We start from the raw sequence: 13,389 nt of genomic DNA, 5'->3' as shown, positions 1-13,389 counted from the left end.
TTTCACAGCATTTAACTATTATTTCACAATAAAATACTGCAATCAAAATCCTCTGTAATATCACATCAAATGTTGTAATATCACAACAACATTGTAAAAATTGCAAGGATTTCACAGCATTTAAGAGTATCATATTACAGAGAAATATTGTTATCAAAAGCCCCTGTAATATCACAACAAAATATCTATAAAACAGTAGAATTGGATTTCACATTATTTAACTATTATTTCACAGTAAAGCAATGTACTCAAAATCATCTTAGCACAACCATGATAGACTATATATATAAAGAGCACAACTCATTACTGTAAAATTTGAATTGTGCACCATTGCACATGTGCAGAATAGACTATTCTAACCGGCGTGTGTCCTGGCAACCCTGTCTCCTAAAAATTACGTTCCCACAGAACTAAACTGCATTCTCAATTACGTTTAGCTAGAAATGTATTTTTGCAACGATTCCAGGGATGCCTGACTTGAGTTTCTAGCACCAGGGAAAGTGGAAAAAGTGCCCCAAATCAGCGTCTTAATTTACCCAGGGCCTAGTGCTTGGCTTTCGGCATGAAAATTCAGGAAACTCCCTTGAGCATTTTAGTAAATATCTCAACTTTGGAGAGGACATCCGAGAGGAGTTGGGGGACAAACGACACATCAAATCACATCTCCACCTCAAGCCGAAGCTAACTAGAATACTCTTGACTGCCTAGCATGCGGGGAAATTGGCGTGCTCTATCACCACAAGAGCGAGAGTGAAAGCGGCTTAACGGAAGGCTTTTTCCCGTTTTAAGCCGTAACGTTTGACATTCGGTGCAGCAGAGGGATGAATCTGCATGTACTCTTCGAGACGATTCCAACGACACCAAGCTCAAAGCTGTCGGACCTTCCTTTGTGCCGTCTAGAGTATTGAGAGCCATGAAAACATGACCTTTAACCTTAGTTTGCGACCTGGTTGAAGGTCACAGCGGCCCCAAATTTTGCAAGCGGGTTCCACACAAGTTAAGCAACATACTCTCAAAGTCTCGGAGCGCCAAGCACCTTTTTTCCATTTTTTTCAATTTTCTCTCCCTCCCTCATCAAAGGGTGTCCAATCCTTAGCTCTAGACAGGATTTTGTGAGAGTTTGACATTAGATTGAAAAAAAAGTCTGGGTGGGTTACGGTTCCCATATTTGAGATACCTTATCTGGACCCTATTTAGAGTCCCCTGGTGAAAAAAATATCTTTCCAGCCCTTTCCAAAGTCAGGTTATTAAAGATGAAAGATTATTCAACAAAACATTTCAATAACGTGCTTTAACCACTAGGTGTCCCTATTTACCAATTGGATCAAATATATAAGTCAGCCGAATTAGTGTTGAGAAAGTTGAAGATCACGTGACATACACGCCAGAAAAAACGTCATTTCCGGGTATTTGTCAACCGTAGGTGTCACGTTTGAAGGGACGAAACGGAACGTCATCGCTCGAACGGCCAATCATATCGCGCTTTGAGGAACCCAAAGCCTCCTGACAGAGATGCCTCGATCCTTTCGAAAATTTGCACGGAGGCAACAGTCAAGGTGAACATCTGTGAGTTTCTCCAAGGCGGTTACCATCGGTAAACAGCAAGTAAGTACTGCCCATAATGTGGAGTAGTGGTGGATATTATGTGCTTTCGATTGCAAACGCCAGTGGAGAAGTGTCGTTTTGGTTTGTACATGGTAGCGAATAGATAGCTAGCGTTAGCTAGTAACATTAGCTTGACAGCAGCCATGTCCACCTTCAAGCAGGTGGCCTTAACGTTAGCCTAGCTAGTGCTAGCCAGCGCCGTATTTGGCTATGGTAGATGGCTCTGGTGCTAGCCAGCCAACTGTTGCTGACTGTTCCATTTGTTGGCAGAAGGCTTATGCTGTATTCGAATGAAAGAGCGAACAATGAATACTTTAACAGGTAAGACTGGCATAATTGCCATTGGTATAAGCTAGTTAGCTTAGCATTGCTGCTAAGTTTGTATTCTGAAGCCATGGTCTAACTAACTTACTAGTAGGTTAGCTGATGTTAGAGCTAATGAATGTTTCTTGTGCTAGGTCGTTGGTGGTTTCATGACATTGTCTAATCAAATTAGGCCTAATCTAAATCGGTGTCAAAGTTGGTAACGTTAGTTGCTCTTATAATGTTCTTAATGAATTCGTCACGGACCCTATTGCAAATTCGTATCACCAAGTGTCATAGGGCTGCAACAAACGATTAATTTGATCATCGATTAATCTATCGATTAATGAAACGATTAATCGATTATTCGGATCGTTAAGGTTTTAACTGTACTACTACTTATATCAATACTGCTTATCGATCCGGTCCTTTTAACGATAGTATTAACGGTTCTTTTGACAAGAAATAAGGTAAACTAACTAAAGAAATTGTGAACAAAACTAACATTGCTTTTTATTTTAATTAAATGCATAATATTTCACATCAAAAGAAACAACAATGTTTGAACAAATCATATTAAATAATGTGATGACAGAACTGTAAACAGAATAACTGAAACTTTAACAAAATAACTCAGTTACCTCTAATCATTAACCTATGTTTTTATAACTGAGTTAACTCTGTGTGTTGCTGCTAGCATACATAACACCTGACGTGGAAACGTTACTCGTGGACGGGGCTACAGAGCTACTAGAAAGACAGTCGAACCCGGTGCATTCCTCCGTCTGAATGTGGTGCACTTTTGCTAAATGTTTAGAGAAATTGCTCGTTTTACCGCCTTTATATGATAAACTGTTATTGCACTTTTGGTAACGAGCATTGTCCACATCGAGACGGCTAAAGTTTAACCACACCTCAGAGCGCGTTCTCTCCGCCATCTCCTGCGTGTGTGTGTAAACTGCCCTGCCCCCTCGCAAGCAGGCGGGGGAGAGATACTGCGGTCAAGTGAGCCTACGCTACGTTTCTGTTGGTCAAGTGAGCCGTCCCAAAATTGAAAGTTCGCCCGTATTACGAGTTTTACGGTAAAAATGAAGTCGGCGAGTCTTTACTGGCGTGTAGCAACATCCTGTTTTCAGAATAAAACGAGATATTGTAACGATCCCAGAAAATTTCGGAGACAGGGATGTATTCCTCAGTTAGGCGTCTTCCCGTCCTTGTTTATTAAAGAACACACACATCAACAGGGACACATGTGTCTCTCTCTTATGGACGTCCATGAACTAGCAAGCAGCAGACTGCGGTTACATAACTTCCGGTCTTAGACCGGAAGTCACCCTCCAGACTGCAGTCAGGCTGCAATAAATTAAAATAGAGCTGTCAGTATGATCAAATCCTAATTTTGAATCATTAGTTTACATGATCTTTGAAACATTGAGCTAAAAAACAAATATTTCTTCATTCTCAAATTATAAATCAGATTGTCTTGTAATCTAGGAGAAACACTGCTCAAATAGGACATTTTGGATAGCTTTTATTATGAAATTAAACATCAGATTAACATGAAATTTCATGAGTAGCTCACTGAGGTGGTCTACTATCACACTGAATCGAAGAACTTCTGTGGAAGCAAAGATTTGTGGAAATATTGCAATTTGAAATCAGGAGCAACACTGTTCAAATTCCACATTTTACATAGCTTTTATTCTGAAATTCCACATCAGATTGTTATCAAATTTCATGAGCAGCAATCTGAGGTGGTCTAATATCACACTGAATCAAAGAACTTCTGTGGAAGCAAAGATTTGAGGAAATATTGAAATTTGAAATCAGGAGCAACACTGTTCAAATTCCACTTTTTGGATTGGTTTTATTCTGAAATTCCACATCAGATTGACATGAAATTTTATGAGCAGCTATCTGAGGTGGTCTACTATCACACCGAATAGAAGAACTTCTGTGAAAGCAACGATTTTAGGAAATATTGAAATTTGAAATCAGGAGCAACACTGTTAAAATTCCACTTTTTGGATTGGTTTTATTCTGAAATTCCACATCAGATTGTTATGAAATTTTATGAGCAGCTATCTGAGGTGGTCTACTATCACACTGAATCGAAGAACTTCTGTGGAAGCAAAGATTTGTGGAAATATTGCAATTTGTAATCAGGAGCAACACTGTTCATATTCCACTTTTTACATAGCTTTTATTCTGAAATTCCACATCAGATTGTTATGAAATTTTATGAGCAGCTATCTGAGGTGGTCTGCTATCACACTGAATCGAGGAACTTCTGTGGAAGCAAAGATTTTAGGAAATATTGAAATTTGAAATCAGGAGGAACACTGTTCAAATTCCACATTTTACATAGCTTTTATTCTGAAATTCCACATCAGATTGTTATGAAATTTTATGAGCAGCTATCTGAGGTGGTCTACTATCACACCGAATAGAAGAACTTCTGTGAAAGCAACGATTTTAGGAAATATTGAAATTTGAAATCAGGAGCAACACTGTTCAAATTCCACATTTTACATAGCTTTTATTCTGAAATTCCACATCAGATTGTTATGAAATTTTATGAGCAGCTATCTGAGGTGGTCTACTATCACACTGAATCGAAGAACTTCTGTGGAAGCAAAGATTTGTGGAAATATTGCAATTTGTAATCAGGAGCAACACTGTTCATATTCCACTTTTTACATAGCTTTTATTCTGAAATTCCACATCAGATTGTTATGAAATTTTATGAGCAGCTATCTGAGGTGGTCTACTATCACACTGAATCGAAGAACTTCTGTGGAAGCAAAGATTTGTGGAAATATTGCAATTTGTAATCAGGAGCAACACTGTTCATATTCCACTTTTTACATAGCTTTTATTCTGAAATTCCACATCAGATTGTTATGAAATTTTATGAGCAGCTATCTGAGGTGGTCTGCTATCACACTGAATCGAGGAACTTCTGTGGAAGCAAAGATTTTAGGAAATATTGAAATTTGAAATCAGGAGGAACACTGTTCAAATTCCACATTTTACATAGCTTTTATTCTGAAATTCCACATCAGATTGTTATGAAATTTTATGAGCAGCTATCTGAGGTGGTCTACTATCACACTGAATTGAAGAACTTCTGTGGAAGCAAAGATTTTAGGAAATATTGAAATTTGAAATCAGGAGCAACACTGTTCAAATTCCACTTTTTGGATTGGTTTTATTCTGAAATTCCACATCAGATTGTTATGAAATTTTATGAGCAGCTATCTGAGGTGGTCTACTATCACACTGAATCGAAGAACTTCTGTGGAAGCAAAGATTTGAGGAAATATTGAAATTTGAAATCAGGAGCAACACTGTTCAAATTCCACTTTTTGGATTGGTTTTATTCTGAAATTCCACATCAGATTGACATGAAATTTTATGAGCAGCTATCTGAGGTGGTCTACTATCACACCGAATAGAAGAACTTCTGTGAAAGCAACGATTTTAGGAAATATTGAAATTTGAAATCAGGAGCAACACTGTTCAAATTCCACTTTTTGGATTGGTTTTATTCTGAAATTCCACATCAGATTGTTATGAAATTTTATGAGCAGCTATCTGAGGTGGTCTACTATCACACTGAATCGAAGAACTTCTGTGGAAGCAAAGATTTGAGGAAATATTGAAATTTGAAATCAGGAGCAACACTGTTCAAATTCCACTTTTTGGATTGGTTTTATTCTGAAATTCCACATCAGATTGACATGACATTTTATGAGCAGCTATCTGAGGTGGTCTACTATCACACCGAATAGAAGAACTTCTGTGAAAGCAACGATTTTAGGAAATATTGAAATTTGAAATCAGGAGCAACACTGTTCAAATTCCACTTTTTGGATTGGTTTTATTCTGAAATTCCACATCAGATTGTTATGAAATTTTATGAGCAGCTATCTGAGGTGGTCTACTATCACACTGAATCGAAGAACTTCTGTGGAAGCAAAGATTTGAGGAAATATTGAAATTTGAAATCAGGAGCAACACTGTTCAAATTCCACTTTTTGGATTGGTTTTATTCTGAAATTCCACATCAGATTGACATGAAATTTTATGAGCAGCTATCTGAGGTGGTCTACTATCACACCGAATAGAAGAACTTCTGTGAAAGCAAAGATTTTAGGAAATATTGAAATTTGAAATCAGGAGGAACACTGTTCAAATTCCACATTTTACATAGCTTTTATTCTGAAATTCCACATCAGATTGTTATGAAATTTTATGAGCAGCTATCTGAGGTGGTCTACTATCACACTGAATTGAAGAACTTCTGTGGAAGCAAAGATTTTAGGAAATATTGAAATTTGAAATCAGGAGCAACACTGTTCAAATTCCACTTTTTGGATTGGTTTTATTCTGAAATTCCACATCAGATTGTTATGAAATTTTATGAGCAGCTATCTGAGGTGGTCTACTATCACACTGAATCGAAGAACTTCTGTGGAAGCAAAGATTTGAGGAAATATTGAAATTTGAAATCAGGAGCAACACTGTTCAAATTCCACTTTTTGGATTGGTTTTATTCTGAAATTCCACATCAGATTGACATGAAATTTTATGAGCAGCTATCTGAGGTGGTCTACTATCACACCGAATAGAAGAACTTCTGTGAAAGCAACGATTTTAGGAAATATTGAAATTTGAAATCAGGAGCAACACTGTTCAAATTCCACTTTTTGGATTGGTTTTATTCTGAAATTCCACATCAGATTGTTATGAAATTTTATGAGCAGCTATCTGAGGTGGTCTACTATCACACTGAATCAAAGAACTTCTGTGGAAGCAAAGATTTGAGGAAATATTGAAATTTGAAATCAGGAGCAACACTGTTCAAATTCCACTTTTTGGATTGGTTTTATTCTGAAATTCCACATCAGATTGACATGAAATTTTATGAGCAGCTATCTGAGGTGGTCTACTATCACACCGAATAGAAGAACTTCTGTGAAAGCAAAGATTTTAGGAAATATTGAAATTTGAAATCAGGAGGAACACTGTTCAAATTCCACATTTTACATAGCTTTTATTCTGAAATTCCACATCAGATTGTTATGAAATTTTATGAGCAGCTATCTGAGGTGGTCTACTATCACACTGAATCGAAGAACTTCTGTGGAAGCAAAGATTTGAGGAAATATTGAAATTTGAAATCAGGAGCAACACTGTTCAAATTCCACTTTTTGGATTGGTTTTATTCTGAAATTCCACATCAGATTGACATGAAATTTTATGAGCAGCTATCTGAGGTGGTCTACTATCACACCGAATAGAAGAACTTCTGTGAAAGCAAAGATTTTAGGAAATATTGAAATTTGAAATCAGGAGGAACACTGTTCAAATTCCACATTTTACATAGCTTTTATTCTGAAATTCCACATCAGATTGTTATGAAATTTTATGAGCAGCTATCTGAGGTGGTCTACTATCACACTGAATTGAAGAACTTCTGTGGAAGCAAAGATTTTAGGAAATATTGAAATTTGAAATCAGGAGCAACACTGTTCAAATTCCACTTTTTGGATTGGTTTTATTCTGAAATTCCATATCAGATTGTTATGAAATTTTATGAGCAGCTATCTGAGGTGGTCTACTATCACACTGAATCGAAGAACTTCTGTGGAAGCAAAGATTTGAGGAAATATTGAAATTTGAAATCAGGAGCAACACTGTTCAAATTCCACTTTTTGGATTGGTTTTATTCTGAAATTCCACATCAGATTGACATGAAATTTTATGAGCAGCTATCTGAGGTGGTCTACTATCACACCGAATAGAAGAACTTCTGTGAAAGCAACGATTTTAGGAAATATTGAAATTTGAAATCAGGAGCAACACTGTTCAAATTCCACTTTTTGGATTGGTTTTATTCTGAAATTCCACATCAGATTGTTATGAAATTTTATGAGCAGCTATCTGAGGTGGTCTACTATCACACTGAATCGAAGAACTTCTGTGGAAGCAAAGATTTGAGGAAATATTGAAATTTGAAATCAGGAGCAACACTGTTCAAATTCCACTTTTTGGATTGGTTTTATTCTGAAATTCCACATCAGATTGACATGAAATTTTATGAGCAGCTATCTGAGGTGGTCTACTATCACACCGAATAGAAGAACTTCTGTGAAAGCAACGATTTTAGGAAATATTGAAATTTGAAATCAGGAGCAACACTGTTCAAATTCCACATTTTACATAGCTTTTATTCTGAAATTCCACATCAGATTGTTATGAAATTTTATGAGCAGCTATCTGAGGTGGTCTACTATCACACTGAATCGAAGAACTTCTGTGGAAGCAAAGATTTGTGGAAATATTGCAATTTGTAATCAGGAGCAACACTGTTCATATTCCACTTTTTACATAGCTTTTATTCTGAAATTCCACATCAGATTGTTATGAAATTTTATGAGCAGCTATCTGAGGTGGTCTACTATCACACTGAATTGAAGAACTTCTGTGGAAGCAAAGATTTTAGGAAATATTGAAATTTGAAATCAGGAGCAACACTGTTCAAATTCCACTTTTTACATAGCTTTTATTCTGAAATTCCACATCAGATTGTTATGAAATTTTATGAGCAGCTATCTGAGGTGGTCTACTATCACACTGAATCGAGGAACTTCTGTGGAAGCACAGATTTTAGGAAATATTGAAATTTGAAATCAGGAGCAACACTGTTCAAATTCCACATTTTGGATTGGTTTTATTCTGAAATTCCACATCAGATTGTTATGAAATTTATAATAATGTAATATATAATAGATAGATAGATAGTCTTTGTTGCTCATCTATTTAATAAGCTATTCTGATATCTTATTTCTTAGGCTGTAAAGGATCTTTTGCATCCCCCAGTCCTCCTTTGAATGTTCTATTTGTAACAGAGCCAGCCACACCTTAGGCCCTTTAAGGCCTAGTTAACACATTTAGTTTTTCATTAATGCTATTTCCAATATTCAACTACAACTTATCAGACTTGCAGTTATGAGACTCCTGCCTCATTGTCATAGTTTGGGGGGATCTTTTTGTGGTTTCCGCTTTCTAATCTGCTTTCAAAACCATCTCATCATAATCATAATGGTCAGTTAGTTAAGGAAGAGGCCTTCAACCCTAGGAACACAGTTCACACAGTTAAACATGGTGGTGGGAGCATCAAGCTATGGGGCTGTTTAGCAGCCTCAGGCACAGGGAGCCTTGTTCGGGTGCAGGGAATCATGAAAAAAGAATATTATGTTGACATTTTGAGGGATAATATGCAGAAATCTGCTCGTAGTCTGTCCTTAGGTTGTCGCTCGGTCTTCCAACAAGACAATGACCCGAAGCATACATCAAAATTGGTCCAACAGTTCCTGAAGGATACCAAAACCAAGGTCCTGGAGTGGCCCGCACAGAGTCCAGACCTCAATCCTATTGAGAATCTTTGGAGGGTGCTGAAAGTGAACGTCCATGCTCGGAAACCACGCAATTAGGACCAGCTGGAACAATTTGCAAAGGAAGAATGGGCCAAAATCCCTCAGGTGACCTGTGCCAACCTAGTGAAGAACTATTTTAAGAGGTTGTTTTCAGTTGTGGCTCAGAAAGGGTACACCATTGACAATTAATGGCCAGGGGGCTAATAATTTTGGATTTCTCATTTCTGCCCTTTTTTTGTTTAAACTGATTGTATCAATAAAGTATTCTCATCAAAAATGTCAAATTATGTCTTTAGAGTCCATTTGTTTTCACATTAACAAATATGTGTTGTTAATGGCCATTTCCATGGAGAAATCAAACGTTTTGTCTAATTTCATAAGGGGGGGCTAATAATTTTGGTCACAACTGTAAATGCATATATCTCTCTCGCTCTCTCGCTCTCTCGCTCTCTCTCTCTCTCACACACACACACATATGCGCACGCACGCACGCACACAAACCTGTAAAGCAAAATACCTACTACAGCACTTGTAAATTTAAATATAAAAGAGAGGTCAAAAGGTTAGACCAATCGAAGTCAAAGGATCAAAGAGGGTCATCAGTTCAAAGACTCAAAATTGCACTCAACTACAATATTTTTTTCCCTTTGTGCCAAAGTACATATATACAGGTGCATGTAGCTTGCTTTGCTTCTCATTGCTTCAGCAAAAATTAAAAGACTTTTCTGCAAAGGAGGATCTGTCCTACAGTCCTCTGAGGATGAGGAGGACATGTCCAGCTGGAATGACACAGGTATTGAGGAGACAGGTGTTTTCTCCCATTGATCCCCCCCCCGCCTCCCCACACACACACACACACACACACACACACACACGCACACGCACACACACCTGTATGACCAAGTACACTCTACAGTACTTGTAAATTTTAAAAAAAGAGAGGTCGAAGGGTCGAAGTCAAAGGATCAAAGAAGGATCAGTTCAAACAATCAAAGAAGCACTCTATTACACTCAAATACCGAATTTTGTGTTGGTTTTTACTGCAGTATGTTCATTTAGGTGCTGTTGCTGCCAACCTATAAATGCATAATGCATGAATGCATTTCTGAAAAATGCATTTATGCATAAATTTAGTTTCTGCATTTATGAAATACTGCTGCATGTAGGCTGTTGATGCAAACCTATAAATGCATCTCTCTCTCTCTCTCTCTCTCTCTCTCTCTCTCTCTCTCTCTCTCTCTCTCTCTCTCTCTCTCTCTCTCTCTCACACACACACATGCGCACGCACGCACGCAAACACGCACGCACACACACCTGTAAAGCCAAATACCTACTACAGCACTAGTAAATTTAAAAATACAAGAGAGGTCAAAAGGTTAGACCAATCGAAGTTAAAAGGATCAAAGAAGGATCAGTTCAAACTATCAAAGAAGCACTCAATTACACTCAAATACCGAATTTCTTTATAACACACACTAAACTAACATGTAAAAAATACTTTTATGTATCAAAACCGAATTAAAATTTATTTTACCATAGCTCCAGCAAGTTATATTTATTTTGATCTTACAATCTCCTTTGTACTCCTTTGGCTTTAAACTTTTTTTTATTGTCCAAGCGTTTGTAGTTGCCGAAGCCTTCAGAGACAATCTAAAAGTCTTTGAACAAGTGGCCTCCAGTAACCCTCTCACACCTCCTACCGTAATTACGCATATCAGCGCAAAGCCCCAACTGTTATAGTAGCTTTCCAAAGTCGTTTCAATTGCGCGAAATGGCCATTTACTATGTGAGTTACGGCGATATCAATATAAAGCTTGAAGTGCGTCGCCGGCTACTCAAATGCACTCATAGAGGTAAAGGGTTAATACCAATGCCTGTCTATTTGCTACGGACTGCTACGGGTTTAATTGCGGATTTGAATTTACAATCGGATTTTTAAAGTGTTTTTCTGGAAGAAGCTGTAGCCTGCATTGCCAGACATGACCTTCAAAACCACCAAGAAGGAGATGGCTCTTGCAAGGACACACTTGGCACAGTCATTGTTGAAGGGTTCAGGTTCGTAATCCATTTTAATATTTACTGTAGACATAATTCATTCCTTATCATGTTATTGTGAAATTTGATTTAATCCTACACATCCAAACAAACTGAAGCCTCTCAAAAGAAGCCCAAATAATACATCTTTTGTAGTCCAAGGTGTGACAGAATTTGTGTACAAATGCAAATTCATGTACCCCACACATTTCTCAGAATCATTAATACTTCTTATCAAACTTAAAAGTCAACTGGAGATGAAACATGATCCATATCATTTATAATCTGTTAATGCATGAAGTATTAATATTTTTATAATTTGCATATAATTTATAATCTGTTAAGGCATGAAGTAATAATATTTTTATAATTTGCGACAGTAAAGAATTTTGAATAGTGACAGTTACATTGATTTAGACTGTCAGGCTTTCAATACGCCTGAGTGGATGATTATCAATCATCTTGTTGACAAGCTAAATGTGTTTTGATTGCAAGTCTGTTGTAACTGAACTGTGTTATGTGTACATAAGTAAATAATAACATAAATGTATTTCATCTCAGTGTTTGATATGGACAATGACTGTGCGATGTGCGCTGCCCCAAAGCCCCCTGGATCTGGACCTCCGAATACCCTTTGGGTGAGTTTTCCTTTTAAATCAATGACTGCAGGATTTTTCGTTGTTGTTGTTCTTCAATTCTAATATAGACTGGTATAAACTAAATTAAAATATATTGAAGGTGTTAAAACCTAATTGAACCACGATCTTCATCTCCCCCCCGCCCCACGCTCTTTATTTCAATCAAATTACGGTACTTTTATATAATCATATATGTTCAAGACACATCCAAGAAGCAATGTATGACTGATAAATCATTGACTTTGCTTATTTTATTTTACAGATACAGTGTGATACATGTGAGCGATGGTATCATGAAGAATGTCTGGCGACCGACGAAGACACACTTAAAAAAGCAAGGGCAGGCCATTGGGAATGTGTCCTTTGCATTTAAATTGAAAAACAGCTGCAAACAACACTTGACTCTCACTTTCACCGACACACTGAAGCTCACTTACTGTATGTGTACACAAAATATGGAATTTGAACAGTGTTCCTCCTGATTGGAAATTGTAATTTTTCCTAAAATGTCTGCTTCAACAGTACTTCTGCTATTCTGTGTGATAGTAGACCACCTCAGATAGCTGCTCATAAAATTTCATAACAATCTGATGTGGAATTTCAGAATAAAAGCTATGTAAAATGTGGAATTTGAACAGTGTTGCTCCTGATTTCAAATTTCAATATTTCCTCAAATCTTTGCTTCCACAGAAGTTCTTTGATTCAGTGTGATAGTAGACCACCTCAGATAGCTGCTCATAAAATTTCATAACAATCTGATGTGGAATTTCAGAATAAAACCAATCCAAAAAGTGGAATTTGAACAGTGTTGCTCCTGATTACAAATTGCAATATATCCAAAAATCTTTGCTTCCACAGAAGTTCTTCAATTCAGTGTGATAGTAGACCACCTCAGATAGCTGCTCATAAAATTTCATAACAATCTGATTTGGAATTTCAGAATAAAAGCTATGTAAAATGTGGAATTTGAACAGTGTTCCTCCTGATTTCAAATTGCAATATTTCCACAAATCTTTGCTTCCACAGAAGTTCTTCGATTCAGTGTGATAGTAGACCACCTCAGATAGCTACTCATGAAATTTCATGTCAATCTGATTTGGAATTTCAGAATAAAAGCTATGTAAAAAGTGGAATTTGAACAGTGTTCATCCTGATTTCAAATTGCAATTTTTCCTAAAATCTTTGCTTCCACAGAACTTCTTCTATTCAGTGTTATAGTAGACCACCTCAGTGAGCTACTCATGAAATTTCATAACAATCTGATGTTTAATTTCATAATAAAAGCTATCCAAAATGTCCTATTTGAGCAGTGTTTCGCCTAGATTACAAGACAATCTGATTTATAATATGAGAAAGAAATATTT

General features: G+C 36.9%; 1 protein-coding gene across 6 annotated transcripts in view; it reads left to right on the top strand.

The window, feature by feature from the left end:
- Positions 1-1,232: 1,232 nt before the first annotated feature.
- The window catches only part of LOC307045323 (zinc finger MYM-type protein 1-like), a 73,954-nt gene continuing 61,797 nt past the window's right edge, over positions 1,233-13,389 (top strand). For all 6 annotated transcript variants that reach the window (XR_013809859.1, XR_013809860.1, XR_013809861.1 and 3 more), the window contains exon 1: positions 1,233-1,605. The gene's annotated coding sequence lies outside the window, so the exon portion shown is untranslated. The remainder of the gene's footprint in view (positions 1,606-13,389) is intronic.

This window comes from Notothenia rossii (assembly GCF_949606895.1).
Source record: "Notothenia rossii genome assembly, chromosome: 6".
NCBI classification, from domain to species: Eukaryota; Metazoa; Chordata; class Actinopteri; order Perciformes; family Nototheniidae; genus Notothenia; species Notothenia rossii.
The sequence above is the reverse complement of the archived record's forward strand: the minus strand, read 5'-3'. Positions and strand labels throughout refer to the sequence as shown.